The sequence below is a fragment of the Kogia breviceps genome, chromosome 1 (genome assembly GCF_026419965.1).
Source record: "Kogia breviceps isolate mKogBre1 chromosome 1, mKogBre1 haplotype 1, whole genome shotgun sequence".
Lineage (NCBI taxonomy): Eukaryota > Metazoa > Chordata > Mammalia > Artiodactyla > Physeteridae > Kogia > Kogia breviceps.
In genome coordinates this window covers 46,655,919-46,676,106 of record NC_081310.1, presented here as the reverse complement: position 1 = coordinate 46,676,106, position 20,188 = coordinate 46,655,919, and the positions used below count along the sequence as shown (strand labels likewise).

Below are 20,188 nucleotides of genomic sequence, written 5' to 3'. Positions count from 1 at the left end.
CAGGACTGTGGTATTATCTGAAGGGTTGGCTGAGGTAGGATCTGTTTCTCTTCTCACTCCCATGGTTTTTGGTAGGAGTCAGTTCCTCATGGGCTGTTGGACAGGAGGTCTCAGTTCCTTGCCGGTTGTTGGTTAGGAGCATCCCTACGTTCCTTGCTTTATGGGGCTCTCCACAGGGAAGCTGGCTTTGATCAGAGAATAAGAGCATGAAAGAGAGAGAATGCACAAAATAGAAGCTACAGTCTCTTTGTAACCTAATCTTGGAAGTGGTATTTCATAACTTTTGCCATATTCTGTCCATTAAAAGGAAGTGACTAGGTCTGTTCCACACCAAAGGGTAGATGATTGCACAAGGATGTAATTATCAGGAAGCAGGTATTGCAGGTCATCTTACAGGATGCCTACCACAGTCTACCCTCTGATCCCCAATGATTCTTGTCTCTCCTACATGCAAAATACAGTCACCCCTTCCCAGAAGTATGGCATTATGGCATCAGTTCAAAGTCTAGAACCTCATTAACTAAATCAGTTCCAGGTTTGGATCAGGCACCTTAGTTCCTTAAGTACAGCTCCTTGAGTATGGTTCCTCTCAATCTGTAGACATGTAAGACTAAAGAGATAAATTATACCCTCATTATACATAATACACAATTATGGGACAGGCATAGATTAACTAGTCCATTCCTGTTCAAAAAGACATGGGGAAATAGAAGCCACAAAGGAGTCACTAGTTTATAGCAATTCTGAAATCTGGACAATCAAATGTTGGAATTCCTTGACTATGTCTCAAGGCCTGAGTATAGTACTCCATGGTTCTGTTTTCTGGGTATCTTGGATGTAACCTGTGAATCTTCTTTTTATATAAAAGGTAACATTTTTCAGCTGAGTAGTTTTCTCAGCCTGCCTCCTACTAGTTAAATTTGGGGGGGGGGTTGAACTCCCTCTTTTCTTTTTGTACTGCCTCTGTCCCTTTTAGTCTAAGATGACAGTCTGCTGGTATAATTCTCTCAGAAATATTGTGGGCTTCCTATGAATGTCATTGGAGTTAGAATTGCCATTAGATAAAGTCCATACTCGTGAATATCTTTGGGAAAAGGCTTTCTTCATGTTGAGCCTCTGCTGAAATGAATGAGGGACAATATATGTAAGCTCCTTAGAAGAACTTTCATTTGAGAAACTCTTTACAAAAGTCTTTGTAAAGGCACTTTTGTGTGATTGAATAATACTATTAGGCATCGCCTATTTTTTTCTGAGGTCTGAACAAAAAGTTTTACAGGCATACTCTGAACTTCATCTTTCAACCATGTTCTCCTAGCAGTGCTCTTTATTTGCTTCTTACCTGGAAACCATTTTTTAAAATTTAGAATTGTTTGCCATTTGAAGTGCCTTCAAATTTAAAAAATTATTAATTCCTGGTCTCTTTTTGTTTAATAGTCCTTCTATTTATTTCTTTTCTCTCACATCTGTAAGAGGAAACCAGGTGGTGCTTTCAGCATTCTACTTAGAAATCTACTTAACCAGATCATACACTTTATTAGGAACATTTTCTGCTTTCCACATAACTACAGATGACAGTGTTGCTAAACTTTTTGCCCTTACATAATAAAGATCTCCTTTTTTCAGTTTTCAATAACATGCCCCTAAATTTTTTTGAGCCCTCACTGGCAGCATCCCCAAAGTCTAGATTTTGACTAAAAATGTGCTCAAGGCAATTTAGGCTTTCTCTAAACATGCTCCTTATAACCCTTTTGGCCTCCATCCACCTCCTGGTGCTAAAGCCACTCCCATATTTTGGGGTATTTGTTATGGTACCAAAATCTGTATTATGTATCTATACAAAAACATTTTCCCCCCAATTTAATGGCTTTTAACAATAAACATTTATTAACTCAGTTTTTTGAGTCAGGAATCTCCATGCAAGTTGTTTAGATGTTTCTGCCTCAAGATCTCTCACAAGGTTTCCATCAGGGTTTTTGCTGGGGCTGCAGTCTCATCTGAAAGCTTACCTGAGGTTGAATCCATTTCCAACCACTGTCACTCATGTGGTTGTTGACAGGATTCCATTCCTTATGAGCTGTTGGACAGAGGGTCTCATTTTCTTATTGGCTGTTATTTGGAAGACTCCCTCAGTTCCTTTCTGTGTGGGACTCTTCATGGATTAGATTGTAAAATAGCAGCTGGTTTCACTCAGAATGAACAAAGAGTGAAAGTGTGCAGGATATCTCTTTAACCTAATCTTGGAAGTGACATATTATCATTTCTGTTGTATTCTATACTAGGAGTTACAGGGTCCAGTCCACACTCAGGTCTAAGGGATTACACGAGGATGTCAATATGAAGATGTGGAGATGACTGAGGTCATTTTGGAGGCCACCTATCACAGGCAACCATCTTATGCTATAAGCAGGGAGAGAGAAGAAACAAAATGTATAAGAAATGTAGAGATAAGGACCACATTCTGCCTTGAATCTAACACCTTTCCAGTTCCTAACTATAGTCTTCAAAATGAGGACCAACTGCATTACTTGCTTTTGGCTTCCATAATATACCCCTATGATCTATGCAATAAATTCTCATTTTTTTTCCTTAAGATAGCTTGAGTGACTTCTGTTACTTGCCACTGAAAAAGCCTTGACTAGGGCAGGACTATACTTCATCAGCACAGGTCTAGACCCATATTAGATTTTCAAACCACACTTGCACTAATTAAACGAAATGTCGATCTTTTCTAGAATGTTCCCTGTGGGACTCTGGTGTCATCTTAAACACAAACCATCACCAGCAAGAATATCTCCTATTTCAGTGTTTGGTGTCAACCATAATTTCTAAGGGATAGGATTTCACACGGACTGAGGGGTTAGACCAGGGCTTGGTGGTATGAGTTGTTTATCATATCTGTTTTTATTCAGTTTTACAATATTTGTGTGAGGAGCAGATTCACTGCCATAGGCCCTTGCATTCCATGCATAGATAATACTGCTGAGGAGAGATTCTAAGACTATAAAAACTGGGAAAAGGATAATTGAAAGTTGCCCACAATACATTCCTTGTTCCAAATAGTCTGAGGCAGGGGCCTTTATCATTAGTCTTAGCATGGTCCAATGTGTTTTAGAGTTTCATTCTTTCAGATTTTCACCACTAACCCCTTGCAAAGGGCTTGGCTCTGTGGTAAGGTGGACTGACTGTGAAGTGTTCAAAATGTCATGTTTTGGCAAAATGTGGAAATTCCTTTGAGGATGACTGTGGCTCATTGTCAGAGATAATCCTTTTAGGAATTCCATGTCTGGCAAATGTGGCCTTCAATTTGTGGACTCTTGTGGTAAATTGGTATTGTTCAGGCTTTCCAATCCTGAGATTTTTATTGTAGTTATCCTCTCTAATGATACATTCTCTGTTACTTTTTCTTCCAAATAAACATGTTGGTGCCAATGTTCTGTTGTGGTCTGGTTGTTGAAGCTTGGGATATCATTAATGTTTTAAAAATATATCTACGTGTATGCTATACACCTTTCAAGTGAGATTGGACATTTGCTCATGAGTCAGCTTATTTACTAAAGAAACCACAGGACTGAAAGAGTAGGCTGCTGATGGCATTTCATATGCTTACTGGGACCATGACACAGTTTGAAAACGTCAAGAGACCATAGAGATTGTCCAGTTCACAACCCTCAGTTCAGAGTCAGCCTTAACTGATCCAGGGCTTGAAATCAGGGTCCTTGACTCTCCTTTTACCATGGTATTTTTATTTTTATTTTATTTTTAATTCAATCAAGTCTCATTATTAAACAGCTTTATACAGCCAAGAGAAATGGAGCTTAACATGCCAATGAACATCTTATGTCATTATCTCTTTATTTCTACTATTAATCTACTTTTAGAAAACTTCCAAAGATAGTAAACTCACATTTACCTACAAGCCAAATGTAACTTAACATTCCTAAATTTTCTAGACTCTGCAATCTTTGGATTTCTTTGACACTGAATGGCAATAATTGGAGACCCTGAGTTATGTGGCTGTAGGAAGTCCAATTCTCTCTCTAAGTATTCTGAGAATGCTTGGTTTGCAACAGGAATGATAGAATATCATATAGTTACCCATTTGCTTTTTCCCACAATACATACACACAACAGTCTCAGAATAATAATACCAGCCCTTTTACCAACAATATGATTTGGAGTCTATTTTTAAAGTTCCTTTGGTCTTCCTCTCTATGCAGTTATGTGACCAGCTGGATACATATTTAGGCTCTTTAGTTTCATTTTATTTTAACTTTTTTTTGGAATGAATTTTTAAATTTAATTTTTTACAGTCATGTAAAATTTGTACATGTGTCCAAAGTTAAATTTATAAAACAAAATATATTCAGGGAAGTCCTGAATTTCTCTGTCCACTCCACAATATTCTTTACTTATAGGTAATTATTTATTTTAAAATTATGACTTATCTTTTCATTTTATGTTTGCTATACAAATCTTTTATATAAATAATATTTCACTATGTGGTCTTTTATTTTTAATCTCTTTCTTCTTATAGTATACATATATATTTGGTATTTAGAAATGTTTGCACTTTATTGTAATTGTGAACAAGTGCATTTCACATTTTCCTTTCCAATATAGATATTCTTTTTCTTGTCTAATTGTAGTGGCCAGAACTTTTAGTACAATGTTGAATACAAGTGAGAATGTACATTATTTTCTTATTCCAAATCTTTTAAAAAATTATTTTAAATTTATTTTTGGCTGTGTTGGATCTTTGTTGCTGTGTGCAGGCTTTCTCTGGTTGTGACGAGGGGGGGCTATTCTTCATTGCAGGGTGTGGGTTTCTCTTGTTGCAGATCATGGGCTCTAGGAGCTCGGGCTTCAGTAGTTGTGGCTCATGGTCTCAGTAGTTGTGGCTCGTGGGCTCTAGAGAGCAGGCTAGGTAGTTGTGGTACATGGGCTTAGGTTGCTCTGAGGCATGTGGGATCTTCCCGGACCAGGGATAGAATGCATGTCCCCTGTATTGGCAGGCAGATTCTAAACCACTGTGCCACCAGGGAAGCCCTGTCTATATCTTCTTTAGTGAACTTTGAGTTTGTGTTTTTCACAAAATTAGCCCATTTCCTCTAACTTGTCAAAATTATTGGCATAAAGTTGTTTGTAATATTTCCTTATTATTCTTTTAATGTCTATTGATTTTGGAGTGATGTTACTTCTCTCATTCCTGATATTAACAATTTTTTCCTTCTCTCTCTTTCTCTTTTAAATCAGTTTGGCTAGAAGGTTATGAATTTTATTTGTTTTCTCTAAGAAACTACTTTTCATTTAATTAATCTTCTGTGTTGTTTTTCTACTATCTATTTCACTGGTTTTCACACTAATCTCTATTATTTATCTTCCTTTGTGTACAGTGGATTTAATTTATTCCTCTTTTTTTTCAGTTCCTTAAGGTGGGAGCTGTAATTTAATTGAAACCTTTATTATTTTCTAGTAAAGGCATTTATTACTATAAACTTCCCTCTAATCCCGGTTTGGCTGCAACTCATACATTTTGAGGTATTTTTCCATTGTCATACAATGAAAATACTTCTTAACTTCCCTTTTGATTTCTTCTTTTACCCATAGGTTATTTAGATACTTTCTGTGTTTTATTTTTAATATAGCTCCACTGTTGTTTGAGAAGGTACCTTGAGTACTTTTAAATTTATTGAGACTAGTTTAATAGCTCAGAATATGATTTATACAATCTGGTTTTTGTTCCCTTTTCCTGCCATCTTTTGGACTGATTATTTTTTATAATTCTATTTAATCTTTTTGTTGATTTCTTACCCATAATTCTTTGTTTTCTTTTCTTTCTTTTTATTTTGGAGATTGATTTAGAGTTTGTAGTACACATCTTTAAATTACAACTGTTTACCTTCAAGTGATTTTAAACATTTAAAGTATACTATATGAAATTTACATAGATCTCCATTTCTTTAGAGTCAGTCATTGGAGTTTCATTAGTTTCCTTTGGTGGTGTCATGTTTCCTGGATTTTTCATGATCCTTACCATCTTGCATTTGTGTCTGTGCATTTGAAGAAGCAGGTACCTCTTACAGGCTTTACAGACTAGCTTTGGCAGGCAACGTCCTTCACCAGTCAGCCCCTCCAGAGATTCTGGGCAGGCTGTCTGGTGGTGTCTGTGGGTGGCTGGAGTCCATGGGTGGGCAGGTCTAGTGCTTGGGTCAGCAGGAGAGCTAGCCTGGTGCTTGGGTCCATGGGGACCAGCCTGGTGCCTAGGTCCTCAGGGGCAGGCCTGAAACCTGGGTTCCCTAAACTGGGCCTGGTGCTTGAGTCTGAGGGAATGGGTCTGGGACCTGGGTCTTTGTGAGTTCAGCTGGATCCTGGGTTCACAGGGGTCAATCAGGTGCTGGGGACCACTAGGTTGGGCCCTAGGGTCTTGGTCTGTGACAGTTGGTCTGGTACTAGCACAGGCTAGGAACCTGGTTTCACTGGAGTTGACCTGAAAGCTGGTGCCATGGGGGCTGGCCAGGCACTAGGACAAGCCTGGAGCTTAGGGTTGTTGGAGTCAGCCTATAACCTGGGGTTTGGCCTGGAGGCTGAGGCTGCGGGGCTGGCCTGCTATGGTGGGTTGGGGATCAGGGTCTGTGGGACACTGTCTGGAGTCAGGGGCCAGCCTGGAACTGGAGTGGGCGGGGGATTGGTGTTCATGGGAGCCATCTAAGGCTGCAGGAGTGGGCCTGGTGCTGGGACAGGCTGGCTCTGGCATCCATTGTGAAGTTGGGTGGTTACTTCACTCTCTTTCTCCCATGGGGATGGTGCCTCTCTGCCGCACTGGGCTGCCTGGGAAAGGGATGATGGGGGTAATGTGAATCTATCTTTCCTACTCTCCTCAATGCATCTTTTCTTACTTCTGTGCTTCATCCAGGTGCTGTAATCCTGGAATCCTTAGCTCTTGTGAAGGTATTTTCACATGTGGATAGATGTTCAAACTGATATTTTCTTTTGGGAAGGAGAGCTAGAAATTCCTATGCCACCATTTTACTGATGTCACTCCCAAAGTCTCTCAACTCTTCTTTCAAAAGATATTTTTACTCATTATAGAATTCTAGGTTGAAAGGTTTCGTCTCTCAGTTATATTTCTCCATTTTTATGACTTGCATTGTTTCTGACAAGACTCTCTTTCTCTGTATATAATGTGCCAATTTTCTTTGACCACTTTTAATATTTCTTATTTATCACTAGTTTAAGCAATTGATCATGGTGTCCCTTGCTGTAGTTTTCTTAATGTTTTATGTTCTTGGGGGTTATTTGTGGTTCTCTGGCCTGTGAGTTTCAGTTTATATCAAATGTGGACAATCTTTTGGCCACTATTTCTTAAAAAAATTATTTCTTCCCTTTATGCCACTTTGGGACTTGAATTACACATATATTCCATACACATGTAAGTCACTTGAAATTGTCCTAGAGATCACTGATGATGTATTTATTTATTTATTAATTAAAAAAATATTTTTCTCCATGCATTCTATTTTGGATTGTTTCTATTGCTTTGTTTTCCAGATCACTAATCTTTTCTTCTTCAAAGTCTAACCTACTCTTATATTTATCCAGTACTCTATCTATTTATCTGTCATTTATTTATCTTTATATCTTCTGTGTCTTCTGTGTCTCTACTTAATATGTTACATATTTCTTCTAGCTTCTTGAACATAGGGAATACAGTTATAATTTATGTTGTGCTGGAAAATATTTGACTTTTTGGCCAAAAAGAATAACACAGCCTTGATTTGTCACATCTGAAAATTTCTATGCTTTATATTATCCCACTCTGGCTAATTTCAAGCTACCAACATGTCATCACTGAATGTAGAGTTGAGAACAGATGCACAATAGGAACACGCTATTTCATAGTATCTGTTCATAACATATAAATACAATAACCTTAACCTAAGAAGCATAGATCATACTAAAATGTAGTAAAATAATTAGCAAGTGATGAGTTTTTGTATTTGTTACCTTTGCTTTAAATATAAATTATTTAATTGTTATGTCTATATAATTTTAAATGATGGCAATTCCCAATAATTGAGAATAATTGAAAAATTGGCTCCCCTGAGCCATGATGACCTGACTTCAGTATACCAGTGGATAATAATGCTCTTAATATCTTTATCTACTAATTCTATTTGTGTCATTGCTGGGTCAATTTGCTTGAATTTTTCTCTCACTGTGGGTCAGACGTTCTTCTTTCTTTTGATGGCTGGTAATTTTAACTGGATGGCAGGCATTGTAAATTTTACCTTATTGGGTACTGGATATTTTTGAACTATTATAAATACTATTGCCTCTTGTTCAGTGACACCATTTAATTTCTTGGAAACAGTTTTCATCCTTTATGCCTGATTTTAAGTTTTTTTGTTTGCTTGCTTTTGTTTTTGGTGGGACAGAGCAGCATTTAGCAAAGGGTTAGTTTTTCCCTGATATTGTGGCAAAACTCTTTTGAATACTCTACACAATGCCCTGTGTTAAATTCTGCACTCTGACGGGTGGGAAGAGAAACTCCAAGAGCCCCAAGAACTGTTTCGTCTAATGCTTTTTTTTGTTGTTGTTTTTGCGGTACGCGGGCCTCTCACTGTTGTGGCCTCTCCCGTTGCGGAGCACAGGCTCCGGACGTGCAGGCTCAGCGGCCACGGCTCACGGGCCCAGCCGCTCCTCGGCATGTGGGATCTTCCCGGGCCGGGGCACGAACTCGTGTCCCCTGCATCGGCAGGCGTACTCTCAACCACTGCGCCACCAGGGAAGCCCTCGTCTAATGCTTTTAAGTGTCTCTTTCCCTGCCTGCATAGTTTTCTTATAGGAATGGATTGATCAGTATTCATATGAAAACTCAAGGAGGACCCTTTTCAGATCTCTCTCTCTCTGTCTCTCTCTCTCTCCCCCCTCTCCTGTCTAGTATTCCACCCTGTGAACTCCGGCTGCTTTGACCTCCCTAGATTTCCACCTCTACCCAATTCCATGAGGACTCTATCTTCCTGAGTATTCCCCACACGCCCTGTGGCCTGGATACTGTCTTTGGGCAGCACACTGGGCCAATAGTAGGGCTACTATTTGTTCCCTCTTTTTCAGAGATTGGTGCCCTTCACTGCCAGATGTCTGATGTCTTGATAACCATTGTTTTACATATTTTGCCTTTTTTTTTTTTTTTACTTGTTCATATGAGATGGTAAATTTGGCCTCTTATTCCATCTAGGCTGTATTGAAGATTCTAAACTCTTCATATTTTAGTTTAAAAATTTCATTCTTTTAATTTTCTATTTATCTTAATGCATTATCTATTTTATTTATCTATTCATTTGTCCCTTCTAAGTTAGTCATAATTACTGAGATTATATACTATTTTATTTATATTCTTTTCAGAGTTCTGCTTTCTCTTTTCTAAGGATTCTAGTTATGATGTATGTGTTCTTTCAACACTTACTTCATTTTCTTAATTGATTTTTAGCTCATTTTGAAATATTAGGTTACAGTTTTTATCTGTTTTGTACACATAACCTTTTGGAGTGCTTTTGTTGTCTAAAAGGATGTTATTCTCCTCTTTATTTCTTTTTAAAAATGGGTTTTGATCATGATCCTTGTTTGGGTCTCATTTTAAGCAAAATGAATTTTTCTGTGTTTCCTGAAGATGGTGGAATGGGCCAAGATAACTTTTCAAATTTCATGATTCAAGAGCTTCATCTTCTTTTGTTTTCACAAAGTGATTGATAAATAGACTTATACTTTCTGAGATTGTTTTCCCCTACCCCTGTTCCCCTTTTGCTACTGTTTCTATGTCATGCTGTATTTAAATAGACTTAGGAATTTCTCCTTACTATTGGGATTTGTCCTGGATAAGTATTTAGTTTGTTAATTTCAAGATTTCTCATAGCCTAGACTGATCTACATTCTTCATACTTTACCGTGTACTCCTGTACTCACTCTGAACATTGAACCTCTCCCAGTTCAGCTACTGACCTTAAATTGGCCCATTGCCCTTTCCAGTGAGTGTCTACTGGCTATTTTGGAGTTCTCATATTCTCAGGAGCTCAAGACACCCTGCTATTTTCCTCTGTGTAGATACTGATGCCATGCAGGCTTTGTCATTTTTGCTAATTCTCTCTCTCTTATTTTTTATTTTGTGGTTTGTGGTAATTCCTGTCATCTAGTTTTGTGGTGAATTTATCCATGGGCATATTTTTAGCTACATCTATTAGGCAGAATAATATTCACCTCCCCTCAAGGTATCTCCATCCTAATCCCTGGAACCTGTGAATCTGTTACCTTACTTGGTGAAAGGTGCTTTACAGATGTAATGAAGTTAAGGATCCTGAGATAGGAAGGTTATACTTTATTATCTGGGTGGGCCCGTGTGATCATAAAGGTACTTATAAATGAAAGAGAGAGGTAGAAGAGCCAGAGAAGAAAATGTTGCTGGAAACAAAGTTTTAGAGCGATGTGATATAAGAAAGACTTGACTGCTGGCTTTGATGATGGAGAGAGGGGATTGTCCCGGGTAGAAAGGAAAGGAAGACTTGAGTCTTTGAAACTCAATTTTATATCTATCTGTCTATCTATCTGTCTATCTATCTATATATATACATATAAAGTTTTATTTATTTACTTATTTTAAAAATAGACTATTTTTTAGGGTAGTTTTGAGTTCACAGCAAAATTGAACAGATACAGACATTTCCCATATATGCCCTGTCCCCACATACACATAGCCTCCCCTTTTATCAACATCCCCCACCAGAGTGGCACATTTGTTACAACTGATGAACCTATGTTGACACATCTTTATCACCTAAAGTCCATGGTTTACATTAGAGTTCATCCTCGGTATTATACATTATATGGATTTGGACTAATTTATAATGATGTAGCCACCATTACAGTGATACAGAATAGTTTCATTGCCTTAAAAATCCTTTGTGCTCCACCTATTCATCCCTTTCTTCCCCCTAATGCCTGGCAACCACTGATCTTTTTATGGTCTCTATAGTTGCACCTTTTCCAGAATGTCATAAAGTTAGAGTCCTGTAGTATGTAGCCTTTTCAGATTGACTTCTTTCAGTAATATACATTTCTATTTCTTTCATGTCTTCTCATAGCTTGATAGTCCATTTCTTTTTTTTTTTTTTTTTTTTTTTTTTTTTTTTGCGGTATGCGGGCCTCTCACTGCTGTGGCCTCTCCCGTTGCGGAGCACAGGCTCCGGACGCGCAGGCGCAGCGGCCATGGCTCACGGGCTTAGTTGCTCCGCGGCATGTGGGATCTTCCTGGACCAGGGCACGAACCCGTGACCCCTGCATCGGCAGGCGGGTTCTCAACCACTGCGCCACCAGGGAAGCCCTCCATTTCTTTTTTAGTACTAAATTACATCTCATTGTGTGGCTGTACCACAGTTTATTTATCCATTCACCTACCAAAGGACATCTTGATTGCTTCCAAGTTTTGGCAGTTATGAATAAAGTGCTATAAACATCTGTGTACAGGGTTTTTTTGTGTGTGTGGACATGAATTTTCAATTCTTTTGGATAAATATCAAGGAGTGTGATTGCTGGATTGTATGATAAGAGATTTTTAGTTTTATAAAAAAACAACCAAATGCCCAAGCTGTCTTCCAAAGTGGCTGTACCATTTAGCATTCCTCCCAGCAGTGAATGAGAGTCCTTGTTGCTCTACATCCTCCTCATCATTTAGTGCAATCTGGTTATAATAATTTATTAGTTCTAGGAGGGTTTTTTTTTTTTTGCTGATTCTTTTGGATTTTTTACATAGATATTTATATCATCTGTGAACAAAGATAGTTTTCTTTATTCTTCCCTTATGTGTTCCTTTTATTTTTTTTCTTTGTCTTATTGCATTAGCCAGGGCTCCAGTATGCTGTTGAAAGGCACTGGTGAAAGGGGACATCCTTGCTTTGTTCCTGATCTTAGTGGGAAAACTTCAAGTTTCTCACCATTAAGTATGATGTTAGCTGTAAGTTTTTTGCAGGTATTCTTTATCAAGTTGAGGAAGTTGCCCTCTATTCCTAGGTTAGTGACACATCTTATTGGGGGGTCACAAAAACTGATCACAATTGTCTAAAATAGTTGTCTAGAAGAAGGAAATCCCTTTTGTCAGACAGTAATTCTTCTACTCTGTAAGAACATCAGTTATTTGAAGTCCAGTTTTTTTATGGTTATTACTAAATATGATGAACTTGGGCCTTTATTTGTATAATTGCTTTTATAAGTTACTTGTGTAGCACATGTGTTTTGATTAATTAATTAACAAAGTCCTTTATCCCACCTTGGTATCAGTGTAAGAAAAATTAGTATAAACTAGCTATACTGTTCCTCTTGAGTTGAGGGAGAATATTTGAAATCTAGAGGTCTTTAAATAAAATATTATAGCTCTCCACTTTCTGTACAACTATGTGGTCCATAAAAATAATTTGGAGTCACTTTAAAAGTAAAAAAATCTGGTATCAGGCTGAAATTCTCTAATCTCTGGCATCCAGGATCAGAATCGGAAAATATACCACCTAGAATTTCCCTTAGATGACTGCAATTATACTGCTTCAAGAGGAAGAAGATAGTAAGAAAAAACAATGAAAATCTTTCTAAGTTTTGGTGTCTTCTTATAGTTTCATTGCTAGCTAATCTTTTGGTTACCAAATCCAAACTTTATGTTATATATAGTTAACATCTTTGTGACAGTTCATTACTAAAATAACTTTAAAAGAGGTTGGACTAACTCTTTAGAAAATGAACTTCTCTTGGAAATTATGCTGTTTTGTGCACAGTTATAATAGATTATTAATGGAGCTTGTTAAAAGTAGACTAGCCTCTGTGTAGACCTTCTTTAGATATGAGTAATACAGAGTCAGGGATATAACACTAGATTGTACCATCCTGTGGTTTTTATTTTATGTTGATAACTTTGTTAAATAAACAACACATAATTTGATTTTATTTGTCCTTATACATTAAAAAAAATCTCAGAGCAAAGATGAAATGAAACATGAATCTGGTTGTTTTTCAGAAGAAAGGACTAAATTGCTTTTTAAATGCCTATTATTCTGTGAGAACAAGTGGATTTAATTTCTGGTAGCCACATTTCTTTATTGGTCTGCCGTCTGAGGCTCAGAGCCTCTGTGTGGTTTAGTCTCCTGGGTGCTTCTCTGAGCAGTCGGAAATGTCCTTCTCAAACAGCTGCTTAGTCTTAATGCTCTAACTTAGAGTCCTCCTTTCTACCTAATGGCTCCTCCACTTTCGGCTTGGAGTCTACAAAGGTCCAGTCTTTTTCTCATGCACATTTTCAAGTCACCAAACGAAAGATCATCATATCCCAAAGGACTGAAAAAAAAAAGGGGGGTAAAGTGAAGATTGAAAAAAATGGAATTTGGGAGCAATATATTAAAAGATTGTTCCATTATTTAAAAGTAGGTGAGGCAATGTTAACATTTGTTGAGGATAATACAGACCTGCCCAACTCTTATTTTCCTCATTCTTCTCTTTTAAAGAAAACAGTTAACCAATTGAAAGATAGAATAAAGAATTAAAGACTGAGATGAATGAGTGAAAGCAAAAGGGCATCTGACTGCTTTAAATATATTCAAATCTTTAGACCAAGAGGAAGTAAATCATGAACGTGGAAAAGTATGCATATAACTGCTACTAATGATCTTTGAGAAAAAAAAAAAAGGCAAAGCAGAGCATGGCCAATCACTTCAGGGAGGCAAACATTTTAACTTTTATAATGGAAAAGATAAACATCAGAAATTACAAATGGGAGACTTTGAAGTTGACTCACACAATTTTCTATGCTGGATCTGTCCATGCCCATGTTCAAGACTTGGCAGGTAGGTGGTGCCCTAACCCCATGCCAGCTCCCAGAATTCTTGAACCTCAGTCCAATATCAGAGTCTCTTGGCTTTCATTTGCCATTGAGAGGAGGTAGGACTGCAAACAAATAGCTTTAGGAACTTAGAAAAGTATGCTGTTTTCACTGGGAACCAGTAGAAATGCACTAGCAGCAAGTCATACCAAAGCAACTTCTTTTACTTTCTGAGGGTTTACTTGTGTTGAAAGTATCATATTTCACCAAGATACCAGGAATTTGGAATTGGAGAGCTGGTAGGGATCTCAGAGATCACTTAGTTCAAATTACTCATTTGTAAGTGAAAAAGGAAGACCAGAAAGAATGACTATATTGCCTAATGTCACACAGTAAGTTTATGGCAGATAGAGCTTGGAATAAATTCAACTTTCCTAGTCTGAGTTCTTTGTAGAACATCAGGTTCTCCTCATGATATCTTTGTTGACAAAAAGTAAGGACTGAATGAAGCATAGTTAGGTGGATTTATAGTTGATACAATAGCCACACTCCAAAAATGTTTAAGAGATTTGTGTCATTTGAAATGAAATCTGTAATGGTATACTTCAGGTTTCAGGCTGTCACTGTCACTTTTAATATTTTAATAATTGAATTGGAAATGAAGGCACAGAAAACCTCTTACTAAATTTTCAGATGACAAAGCTGGGAGGAATAGCTAATACATTGGATGATAGAATCAAGATTCAAAAGGCTTTTGACAGGCTGGAACAATGAGCTGAAAGTAATAAGATGAACTTTAGTAGAAGTAGGAGAAAAGTACTACAATTAATTTTTTAAAATCAACTGCTTCTATTCAAGATGGGGTGGTTTGTAGTTTTAGCTGAATGTAAGTGCAATGTAGGCCAACAGTGTCATTTGGCTGCCAAAAGAATGTACTGCAATCTCATGCTCTCTTGGAAGCAGCATTCTTGTGTTCTGATCAAGGGAGGTCGTTGTTCCCTGCACGGACCACATGTGGAAGATGGACTGAACTTCAGCACCACATTTTATTTTATTTAACATCTTTATTGGAGTATAATTGCTTTACAATGGTATGGTAGTTTCTGCTGTATCACAAAGTGAATCAGCTATACGTATACATATATCCCCATATCTCCTCCCTCTTGCGTCTCCCTCCCACCCTCCCTATCCCACCCCTCTAGGTGGACAAAAAGCACCGAGCTGATCGCCCTGTGCTATGCAGCTGCTTCCCACTAGCTAGCTGTTTTATGTTTGGTAGTGTATATAAGTTCATGCCAGTCTCTCACTTCGTCCCAGCTTACCCGTCCCCCTCCCCGTGTCCTCAAGTCCATTCTCTGCATCTTCATCTTTATTCCTGTCCTGCTCCAAGTTCTTCAGAACCATTTTTTTTTAAGATTCTATATATATGTTAGCATACGGTACTTGTTTTTCTCTTTCTGACTTACTTCACTCTGTATGACACACTCTAGGTCCATCCATCTCCCTACAAATAACTCAATTTCATTTCTTTTTATGGCTGAATAATATTACATTGTATATATGTGCCACATCTTCTTTATCCATTCATCTGTCGATGGACACTTAGGTTGCTTCCATGTCCTGGCTATTGTAAATAGTGCTACAATGAACATTGGGGTACATGACTCTTTTTGAATTATGGTTTTCTCAGGGTATATACCCAGTAGTGGATTGCTGGGTCGTATGGCAGTTCTATTTTTAGTTTTTTAAGGAACCTCCATACTGTTCTCTATAGTGGCTGTATCAATTTACATTCCCACCAACAGTAGCACCACATTTTAACAAAAATATTGACAACTGTAGCGCTTTAGAGGAGAGTGACAGGATTATGAAGAGTCTGTTGTGAAGAAAACTAGATATATTTATTCTGAAAAGGAAAAAAACTTACCGATAATTTGTTAATGATAGCTATCTTTAAAATTGTTCATTTTTCAATGTTCAATTTATCATTCATTCAATAAAGTTTTATTCAGAACCCTCTACTAAGTGCCAGGGATACAGAGGTAAATATGATAAGATTTCTGCTCTTAAGAACCGCATAGTCTAATGCTGTGTTTCTAAAAGCAGGATCGTTGGACAACCTGGGTATCTATCAAACAGTGTAGCATACTAGGCTTCACATCAGATCTACTGAATCAGCCCATGGAGTGAGGTCTGGAAAGCTACATTTTTTTTAAGATCACACATATTAGCAACATAATTGGATAAACATTGTTGTGGAGTTTTGTCTAATGTGCTTAGGAAGCATATGGGAAGGAGAATCAGAGTCTGTCTGATAGTCTGCCATGTATCAATAGTATAGGGAACACAGACAGTTCTGGTTGTTGTAGAGGGCAGAATTAGCACAAGTGAGGAGTAGAAATTAAATGGGACCAGTTTTCAACTCAGAACAGTGAAGAAATTTCTAACAATAAGGGGCTTCAGTAACAGAATAGGTTTCCTATTGAACAGCGCACCTCTTATCCTGGAGATGATCAAAAAGAGTCTTGACAAGCAACTGTCCTGGGATTTGGGGAAGAATGTTCATGCCTCCCATTCTACGACCCATGTTAGCACAAAGAGGGACTTTTCTACCAATGCTTCTATCCCCTTTCTCTCAACTTGCTCACTTCTCCTCATGGGAGAGACTAGTCTGTTTTGTTAGAGTCTGGGGTATTTTTGAGGCCATGCTTTGCTAGGGGAAGGTCATGATATAAAGCTTTTTTAAAGAGGCTGGTGATTACTGTATGAGTCAGACATGCAGACTCTTTATCCAGATGGGTGTGGGTCTCCAGGGTCTGCTCTGTGGGACCCGATGGCACAAATGTGTAGGCGCCAAGGTATCTATTGAAGATGGAAAATAGGGGCCCCATTTATCATCTGGTATAAACTGTATTCTCCAGCACAGTTATCAGGACACCTGCTTTGAGGATCACTGAATGCTTTCCAGGCCATTAAGAAGCTGTTATTTGGATCTCTGTTTGGTTAAAAGTTCCATTATCAGACAGAGTTCTGAGGTGGAGAGCAGGCCCATGTTCTGAGTAGTAGGCCCATGAATCCATACATATTTGTTTTTCATTGAGTGATGTAAGGAAACTAGCAGTTGGTCTCTCTTGGTGCTCAGACATCTAGTCTCTAGAGGTGGAACGTTGGACTAAATGACTCCATTAACCTTTCAGAGTCTTAATGGAGCCTGGATGCTCTAATCCCTATTCGTTTATAGAATCTGGCTGAGATTATTTGAACAATTTGTCCTTAAATCTGGTGATCAATAATACCCATCTGTCAAATGGTTGGATCTCATATTTCCTATGGATTTAGGAATCCTCAAAAAGATGGTGTGGTCTCTCATGTAATTTAGGCTGTGCCCTTCATTTATGTAAACAAATTGTGGTGCATGTGTGGTATGCTGCCCAGGTCCTTCCTTGAGGACTGAAACACTCATTCCTCAAGTTGTTGGAAGTTGGAAACTTATGGCTTGTAGTGGAGTCCCTCACCAGAGACTGTCCTCTGATGAATGTCTCTTCACCCAAGGTGATGCTTCCTTCCTGGAGGCAACCCACATGGTTGATACAGAGGTATAAAGGCCCACCCTTTGCCCCAATTTGAGATCACTCTGTAGAGCCATCCCAGTTCCAAATCTCCCCATGGGATCAGCTGAGGATTTATTTTTTAAGCCTATTTATTTATTTATGTCACACTATGCTGGCATGTGGGATCTTAGTTCCCTGACCAGGGATTGAAGCCGTGCCCCCTGCATTGGGAGCATGGTGTCTTAACCGCTGGACCCCCAGGGAAGTCCCAGGATCAGCTGAGGATTTTGTTGTGACTTACCACAAACCAATTTTCCTATCTGTTCAATGTTGCTTTTATCTGTTCCCATAGGTACAGTCCCAAGAGGACTCCACAGCAAAGGTCCTGCATATGACTTGCTGTCTCAGAAGTCTTCTTCATCCTAGAGAACCCAAACTGCAACGTGAATACTTGCTGTCTTAATTTAGGTATCAAGCAAGTGCTAAGTGTATGGAATATGGCAGTGAGGAAAGAGCCTACAATTCAGTAAGTTATCTATTCCAGTTACGGTGCTTCCCTGATCTAGGCTATGACTTGGTTAAAATATATTGCTACCTTCACAGGTCAACCTTGCTGCTGATATTCACAGGGTCTTGCTGCTGCACCTCTCTTAACCCCTGTACTTTTGGGCATGTCCCATCACTGCCTATGGCTATGCCACTAGTCACCTTGATGCTACTGGTTTGGCTCTGCCATGCTAGCTATGCTAGACCCTGTTGATAACCTGTTCTCAACCTCCACTTCCCTCGATATGTCTGTTCTTTTCACTGCTGTCTGATTGAAGCTTATCTCCATCTTTGCCCATATTTTTTCTCTGAATCTTTTGCTTGTGAGGAAACCTGTTCCCCTTCTTGTGTCTTTCTCCTTTATAGGGGTCTTTCCCTAGTGGTAAAAGCTTTTATTTTCATCATCCAGCCCTCTGTGGAAGTCATTGTCTTGTCAGAAATGCAGACGCCTTTGAGTGATTGATTTCTTTTGTATATTTTTCATGTACTTCTGCCTTGGATATATAGACATCCCAGGGGGCTGGTTAGGGTTAGATGGAGAGTGTTTTAAGGATAGCCTCATATTGTACCCAGAATAACAGTTCCCTTTTCTACACTCAGGCCCTGATACTAAGTCTATCCCTCCCGAGACTCCTCCCCACTTATGGTAACTTTTCCTTCAGTGGCCTGCTTGTTGCTGTTTGGAGCATAGCTTCCCTTGGGACCTCCCCAATCTATCAGAAATGTCTGTATTTGTCTAGACCTCAATTATGAACACAGTTCAAGTTCTTTCCCATGGGGGTCCTAGGCCCATACCAGTAAAAGGATGCAGCTAGATTCTTATCTAAGTGTCCACAAACATTCCGTGACAGTTACTCTTAATAGCCTGGTGCACATGGATGACCTCTGGACAGGAGGGCGCCTAGTTCCACATGCTAGCATATCTGAATCTCAGCCAGAATGCATTGCTATATACAACTTTGGGATCCCATGAAGTGATAATATGTGATAGGAAGAGAACTGAACCTGGAGTCAGGAGATCTGGAATCTTGTTAGTGCCACAAACTCATTGCTTTTTAGCTCTTTGAGTCTCAGTTTCTACAATCAAGAATGAAGGAGTTAGACTAGATCATGTCTAATAACTCTTTCAGTTCTACCACTTTATGATTGTTTTCTGGCCACTTGTGTCATATTTCCACTCTTTATTACCATGACTTTAATTGGCTCTGGCATGAACTCTCTGAGGGATGACATTTTCAAAACAGTTTGCTGCTGGAATGCAGATGATACTTTTCCAGGGTTGACACATATGCATTTCTTTGTGTGACCTCTGAAGCCCAACACAGAATTTTCCATCACAGTCTGCCTGGGATTGATCACATGCTTCAGGAGAGGCCCATCCAGGATAGCTCCTTTGTAACAGATTTTTGGATAGAAATCATTAGGTTCACCTTGTGCCCGGATAATATTGAAGGCTGGAAGGAAATCAGCTGGTTGGAGATTTTTGTTTGTTTGTTTTGGTTTGGTTTTTTTTTTTTTTTTTTTTTTTTGTGTGTGTGTGTGTGGTACGCGTACGCGGGCCTCTCACTGCTGTGGCCTCTCCCTTTGCAGAGCATAGGCTCTGGACGCACAGGCTCAGAGGCCATGGCTCACGGGCCCAGCCGCACTGCGGCATGTGGGATCCTCCTGGACCAGGGCACGAACCCGCGTCCCCTGCATCGGCGGGAGGACTCCCAACCACTGTGCCACCAGGGAAGCCCGGAGATTTTCTTTTAATGTATTTACTCCCCTAATACGAAATCCTTGAATTCAGCATACAACAAAAAGCAAAGAGTAATAATGAGTGCATTATACACGCATATAACAAGAAATTCAACTATTAGAATGTCTGTAAACCAGTTCTACAGGATCAAATGCGTCAGTACATAATGTGAATGTTTTAACATAGGGTGTAAAGCCCAAAGACAGAATCACAAGGCTAAAAAGAACACTGTATGAAGATATCTACGTTTCCTTTTCTGAAGTGTAGATGAGCCTCAATTAAGCCATCTTCAGTGAAAGATTATCAGTGTTACACCTAATCAAAACCCAACAGAGAATCTACAACCCTCAGAAAGAAGCACTTTCTCTTTCTCTTCATAGTAATTCAATGTCTAGAAAGCCTTCCTGTCACCACTGTCTCCATTCAGGGGAGGTATTAGGCAGGTAACTAGTACAGAGACACAAAGTCAGCCTTCTTCTCCAGTCTCTGTCATCCATGGTCTTA

General features: G+C 38.8%; 1 long non-coding RNA gene across 1 annotated transcript in view; it reads left to right on the top strand.

Annotated features, from left to right (window-relative positions):
- LOC136793493 (uncharacterized) overlaps positions 1–20,188 on the top strand; it is a 67,566-nt gene that overhangs the window by 18,774 nt on the left and 28,604 nt on the right. Inside the window, exon 2 of the long non-coding RNA XR_010838791.1 lies at positions 17,750–17,923. This is a non-coding gene — a long non-coding RNA (uncharacterized lncRNA). The remainder of the gene's footprint in view (positions 1–17,749; positions 17,924–20,188) is intronic.